The sequence below is a fragment of the Callionymus lyra genome, unplaced genomic scaffold (assembly GCF_982586985.1).
Source record: "Callionymus lyra unplaced genomic scaffold, fCalLyr1.hap1.1 HAP1_SCAFFOLD_83, whole genome shotgun sequence".
Lineage (NCBI taxonomy): Eukaryota > Metazoa > Chordata > Actinopteri > Syngnathiformes > Callionymidae > Callionymus > Callionymus lyra.
The window spans coordinates 135,001-141,705 of record NW_028258582.1 but is presented as its reverse complement, the minus strand read 5'-3'; the positions used below and the strand labels follow the sequence as shown (position 1 = coordinate 141,705).

Genomic DNA, 6,705 nt, shown 5'->3' with positions numbered 1-6,705 from the left:
GCTTACGGCCACACCACCCTGAATGAGCCCGATCTCGTCTGATCTCGGAAGCCAAGCAGGGTCGGGCCCAGTTAGTACTTGGATGGGAGACCGCCTGGGAATACTGGGTGCTGTAAGCATTTTTTTTTGCCATTATTTGTGGGTAGAAAAGTGAGAAAAGTGACCTAAAATAGAACCGGGACTAGCAGGCAGTTCCCCCCACCAGGCGGCGGCATTTGGGGCATTATTTGTGGGTCAGAAAGTGAGAAAAGTGACCTAAAATAGAACCGGGACTAGGCGGCAGTTCCCCCCACCAGGCGGCGGCATTTGGGGCATTATTTGTGGGTAAGAAAGTGAGAAAAGTGACCTAAAATAGAACCGGGACTAGGCGGCAGTTCCCCCCACCAGGCGGCGGCATTTGGGGCATTATTTGTGGGTAAGAAAGTGAGAAAAGTGACCTAAAATAGAACCGGGACTAGGCGGCAGTTCCCCCCACCAGGCGGCGGCATTTGGGGCATTATTTGTGGGTCAGAAAGTGAGAAAAGTGACCTAAAATAGAACCGGGACTAGGCGGCAGTTCCCCCCACCAGGCGGCGGCATTTGGGGCATTATTTGTGGGTCAGAAAGTGAGAAAAGTGACCTAAAATAGAACCGGGACTAGGCGGCAGTTCCCCCCACCAGGCGGCGGCATTTGGGGCATTATTTGTGGGTCAGAAAGTGAGAAAAGTGACCTAAAATAGAACCGGGACTAGGCGGCAGTTCCCCCCACCAGGCGGCGGCATTTGGGGCATTATTTGTGGGTCAGAAAGTGAGAAAAGTGACCTAAAATAGAACCGGGACTAGGCGGCAGTTCCCCCCACCAGGCGGCGGCATTTGGGGCATTATTTGTGGGTCAGAAAGTGAGAAAAGTGACCTAAAATAGAACCGGGACTAGGCGGCAGTTCCCCCCACCAGGCGGCGGCATTTGGGGCATTATTTGTGGGTAAGAAAGTGAGAAAAGTGACCTAAAATAGAACCGGGACTAGGCGGCAGTTCCCCCCACCAGGCGGCGGCATTTGGGGCATTATTTGTGGGTAAGAAAGTGAGAAAAGTGACCTAAAATAGAACCGGGACTAGGCGGCAGTTCCCCCCACCAGGCGGCGGCATTTGGGGCATTATTTGTGGGTCAGAAAGTGAGAAAAGTGACCTAAAATAGAACCGGGACTAGGCGGCAGTTCCCCCCACCAGGCGGCGGCATTTGGGGCATTATTTGTGGGTCAGAAAGTGAGAAAAGTGACCTAAAATAGAACCGGGACTAGGCGGCAGTTCCCCCCACCAGGCGGCGGCATTTGGGGCATTATTTGTGGGTCAGAAAGTGAGAAAAGTGACCTAAAATAGAACCGGGACTAGGCGGCAGTTCCCCCCACCAGGCGGCGGCATTTGGGGCATTATTTGTGGGTAAGAAAGTGAGAAAAGTGACCTAAAATAGAACCGGGACTAGGCGGCAGTTCCCCCCACCAGGCGGCGGCATTTGGGGCATTATTTGTGGGTCAGAAAGTGAGAAAAGTGACCTAAAATAGAACCGGGACTAGGCGGCAGTTCCCCCACCAGATGGCGGCATTTGGGGACCCGTAGTGTGGGCAGAAAACTCACCAAAGTGACTTAAAATAGAACCGGTGCAGGCGGCATGTTCCCCCACCAGATGGCGGCATTTGGGGACCCGTAGTGTGGGTAGAAAACTCACCAAAGTGACTTAAAATAGAACCGGTGCAGGCGGCATGTTCCCCCACCAGATGGCGGCATTTGGGGAGCCGTAGTGTGGGCAGAAAACTCACCAAAGTGACTTAAAATAGAACCGGTGCAGGCGGCATGTTCCCCCACCAGATGGCGGCATTTGGGGACCCGTAGTGTGGGCAGAAAACTCACCAAAGTGACTTAAAATAGAACCGGTGCAGGCGGCATGTTCCCCCACCAGATGGCGGCATTTGGGGACCCGTAGTGTGGGCAGAAAACTCACCAAAGTGACTTAAAATAGAACCGGTGCAGGCGGCATGTTCCCCCACCAGATGGCGGCATTTGGGGAGCCGTAGTGTGGGCAGAAAACTCACCAAAGTGACTTAAAATAGAACCGGTGCAGGCGGCATGTTCCCCCACCAGATGGCGGCATTTGGGGACCCGTAGTGTGGGCAGAAAACTCACCAAAGTGACTTAAAATAGAACCGGTGCAGGCGGCATGTTCCCCCACCAGATGGCGGCATTTGGGGACCTGCAGTGTGGGTAGAAAACTCACCAAAGTGTCCTAAAATAGAACCGGGACCAGGGGGCATGTTCCCCCACCAGGCGGCGGGCTTGGGGGGCTTGGTTTGCGGGTAGAAAACTCACCAAAGTGTCCTAAAATAGAACCGGGACCAGGGGGCATCTTCCCCCACCAGGCGGCGGGCTTGGGGGGCTTGGTTTGCGGGTAGAAAACTCACCAAAGTGTCCTAAAATAGAACCGGGACCAGGGGGCATGTTCCCCCACCAGGCGGCGGGCTTGGGGGGCTTGGTTTGCGGGTAGAAAACTCACCAAAGTGTCCTAAAATAGAACCAGGACCAGGGGGCATGTTCCCCCACCAGGCGGCGGGCTTGGGGGGCTTGGTTTGCGGGTAGAAAACTCACCAAAGTATCGGCAAAATAGAACCAGGGAAGGGGGGGATGTCGGTCACAAGGTGCCCGAGTCAGAGAACCAGGAAAACGGACATAAATCCAGAAAACCTCGGTGTCTGACTGCTCCTCAAAAAGTGGTCTTTTTGATGTCACGAGCGCAACCACCTAGAGGTTAATGGGGAGGGATGGTGTGAGCGCAAACGGATTTTTCCTAAGTGTGACTGCTCCTCAAAAAGTGGTCTTTTTGATGTCACGAGCGCAACCACCTAGAGGTTAATGGGGAGGGATGGTGTGAGCGCAAACGGATTTTTCCCAAGTGTGACTGCTCCTCAAAAAGTGGTCTTTTTGATGTCACGAGCGCAACCACCTAGAGGTTAATAGGGAGCGAGTACAACAGGGGAGGGAGTGAATGGGCTCGGACTGTGGCCGAGCCTGGTGCCTCAAAATCGGACAAGGTTGGACTGGAAGCCCGCTGAGAACTCTGGTTCTTTTGCCAGACGAAACGAATTTTTTCCGAGTGTGACTGCTCTGCAAAAAGTGGTCTTTTTGATGTCACGAGCGCAACCACCTAGAGGTTAATGGGGAGGGAGTGGAAAAAACGACAAAGTGTTGAGCTCCGGACCGGGATGGCGGGCGACTCGAGCGGTCATGCCCGACTTTGAGACACTTTGTCGCGGTCATGCGAGCGACCTCCACTGCTCCCCGGAGGTGCCCCGGACCGGGTTGGCGGGTGACTCGAGCGGTCGTGCCCGACTTTGAGACACTTTGTCGCGGTCATGCGGGCGTCCTCCGCCGGTCCCCGGAGGTGCCCCGGACCGGGTTGGCGGGTGACTCGAGCGGTCATGCCCGACTTTGAGACACTTTGTCGCGGTCATGCGGGCGTCCTCCGCCGGTCCCCGGAGGTGCCCCGGACCGGGTTGGCGGGTGACTCGAGCGGTCGTGCCCGACTTTGAGACACTTTGTCGCGGTCATGCGGGCGTCCTCCGCCGGTCCCCGGAGGTGCCCCGGACCGGGTTGGCGGGTGACTCGAGCGGTCGTGCCCGACTTTGAGACACTTTGTCGCGGTCATGCGGGCGTCCTCCGCCGGTCCCCGGAGGTGCCCCGGACCGGGTTGGCGGGTGACTCGAGCGGTCATGCCCGACTTTGAGACACTTTGTCGCGGTCATGCGGGCCTCCTCCGCCGGTCCCTGGAGGTGCCCCGGACCGGGTTGGCGGGTGACTCGAACGGTCATGCCCGACTTTGAGACACTTTGTCGCGGTCATGCGGGCGTCCTCCGCCGGTCCCTGGAGGTGCCCCGGACCGGGTTGGCGGGTGACTCGAGCGGTCGTGCCCGACTTTGAGACACTTTGTCGCGGTCATGCGAGCGACCTCCGCCGGTCCCCGGAGGTTCCCCGGACCGGGTTGGCGGGTGACTCGAACGGTCGTGCCCGACTTTGAGACACTTTGTCGCGGTCATGCGGGCGTCCTCCGCCGGTCCCTGGAGGTGCCCCGGACCGGGTTGGCGGGTGACTCGAGCGGTCGTGCCCGACTTTGAGACACTTTGTCGCGGTCATGCGGGCGTCCTCCGCCGGTCCCTGGAGGTGCCCCGGACCGGGTTGGCGGGTGACTCGAGCGGTCATGCCCGACTTTGAGACACTTTGTCGCGGTCATGCGGGCGTCCTCCGCCGGTCCCTGGAGGTGCCCCGGAAAGGGTTGGCGGGTGACTCGAGCGGTCATGCCCGACTTTGAGACACTTTGTCGCGGTCATGCGGGCGTCCTCCGCCGGTCCCTGGAGGTGCCCCGGACCGGGTTGGCGGGTGACTCGAGCGGTCGTGCCCGACTTTGAGACACTTTGTCGCGGTCATGCGGGCGTCCTCCGCCGGTCCCTGGAGGTGCCCCGGACCGGGTTGGCGGGTGACTCGAGCGGTCATGCCCGACTTTGAGACACTTTGCCGCGGTCATGCGGGCGACCTCCGCCGGTCCCTGGAGGTGCCCCGGACCGGGTTGGCGGGTGACTCGAGCGGTCGTGCCCGACTTTGAGACACTTTGCCGCGGTCATGCGGGCGACCTCCGCCGGTCCCTGGATGGCGGGCTCCAGTGAGGTCGGCGGGGGAAGGCTCGGGCTGAGGCCGACTTCGGTGCCTCAAAGTCGGACAAGGTTGGATTGGAAGTCCGCTGTGTTGAGGACCAGTGGCATTCGGCGGTGGAACGCTCAGAACTTGGCCGACATCGGTGCCTCAACGTCGGACAAGGTTGGAGTGGATGACCGCTGATAACTCTGGTTCTTTTGCCAGACGAAAGAAATTTTTCCCGAGTGTGACTGCTCTGAAAAAAGTGGTCTTTTTGATGTCACGAGCGCAACCACCTAGAGGTTAATAGGGAGGCACCATAACAGGAGAGGGAGTGAAAAGGCTCGGAGGGTGGCCGAGCCTGGTGCCTCAAAATCGGACAAGGTTGGAGTGGATGACCGCTGAAAACTCTGGTTCTTTTGCCAGACGAAAGAAATTTTTCCCGAGTGTGACTGCTCTGAAAAAAGTGGTCTTTTTGATGTCACGAGCGCAACCACCTAGAGGTTAATAGGGAGGCACCATAACAGGAGAGGGAGTGAAAAGGCTCGGACGGTGGCCGAGCCTGGTGCCTCAAAATCGGACAAGGTTGGAGTGGATGACCGCTGAAAACTCTGGTTCTTTTGCCAGACGAAAGAAATTTTTCCCGAGTGTGACTGCTCTGAAAAAAGTGGTCTTTTTGATGTCACGAGCGCAACCACCTAGAGGTTAATAGGGAGGCACCATAACAGGAGAGGGAGTGAAAAGGCTCGGAGGGTGGCCGAGCCTGGTGCCTCAAAATCGGACAAGGTTGGAGTGGATGACCGCTGAAAACTCTGGTTCTTTTGCCAGACGAAATAAATTTTTCCCGAGTGTGACTGCTCTGCAAAAAGTGGTCTTTTTGATGTCACGAGCGCAACCACCTAGAGGTTAATAGGGAGGCACCATAACAGGAGAGGGAGTGAAAAGGCTCGGAGGGTGGCCGAGCCTGGTGCCTCAAAATCGGACAAGGTTGGAGTGGATGACCGCTGAAAACTCTGGTTCTTTTGCCAGACGAAATAAATTTTTTCCGAGTGTGACTGCTCCTCAAAAAGTGGTCTTTTTGATGTCACGAGCGCAACCACCTAGAGGTTAATAGGGAGGCACCATAACAGGAGAGGGAGTGAAAAGGCTCGGAGGGTGGCCGAGCCTGGTGCCTCAAAGTCGGACAAGGTTGGAGTGGATGACCGCTGAAAACTCTGGTTCTTTTGCCAGACGAAAGAAATTTTTTCCGAGTGTGACTGCTCTGCAAAAAGTGGTCTTTTTGATGTCACGAGCGCAACCACCTAGAGGTTAATAGGGAGGCACCATAACAGGAGAGGGAGTGAAAAGGCTCGGAGGGTGGCCGAGCCTGGTGCCTCAAAATCGGACAAGGTTGGAGTGGATGACCGCTGAAAACTCTGGTTCTTTTGCCTGACGAAAGAAATTTTTTCCGAGTGTGACTGCTCTGCAAAAAGTGGTCTTTTTGATGTCACGAGCGCAACCACCTAGAGGTTAATAGGGAGGCACCATAACAGGAGAGGGAGTGAAAAGGCTCGGAGGGTGGCCGAGCCTGGTGCCTCAAAATCGGACAAGGTTGGAGTGGATGACCGCTGAAAACTCTGGTTCTTTTGCCAGACGAAATACATTTTTTCCGAGTGTGACTGCTCTGCAAAAAGTGGTCTTTTTGATGTCACGAGCGCAACCACCTAGAGGTTAATAGGGAGGCACCATAACAGGAGAGGGAGTGAAAAGGCTCGGAGGGTGGCCGAGCCTGGTGCCTCAAAGTCGGACAAGGTTGGAGTGGATGACCGCTGAGAACTCTGGTTCTTTTGCCTGACGAAAGAAATTTTTTCCGAGTGTGACTGCTCTGCAAAAAGTGGTCTTTTTGATGTCACGAGCGCAACCACCTAGAGGTTAATAGGGAGGCACCATAACAGGAGAGGGAGTGAAAAGGCTCGGAGGGTGGCCGAGCCTGGTGCCTCAAAGTCGGACAAGGTTGGAGTGGATGGCCGCGGAGAACTCTGGTTCTTTTGCCTGACGAAAGAAATTTTTTCC

The 6,705-nt window shown here is 56.4% G+C and overlaps 1 non-coding gene across 1 annotated transcript; it reads left to right on the top strand.

Annotated features, from left to right (window-relative positions):
• On the top strand, positions 1-119 carry LOC148058417 (5S ribosomal RNA). The gene has a single exon (XR_015709876.1). It is a non-coding gene; the product is annotated as a 5S ribosomal RNA (ribosomal RNA).
• The last annotated feature ends 6,586 nt before the right edge of the window (positions 120-6,705 follow it).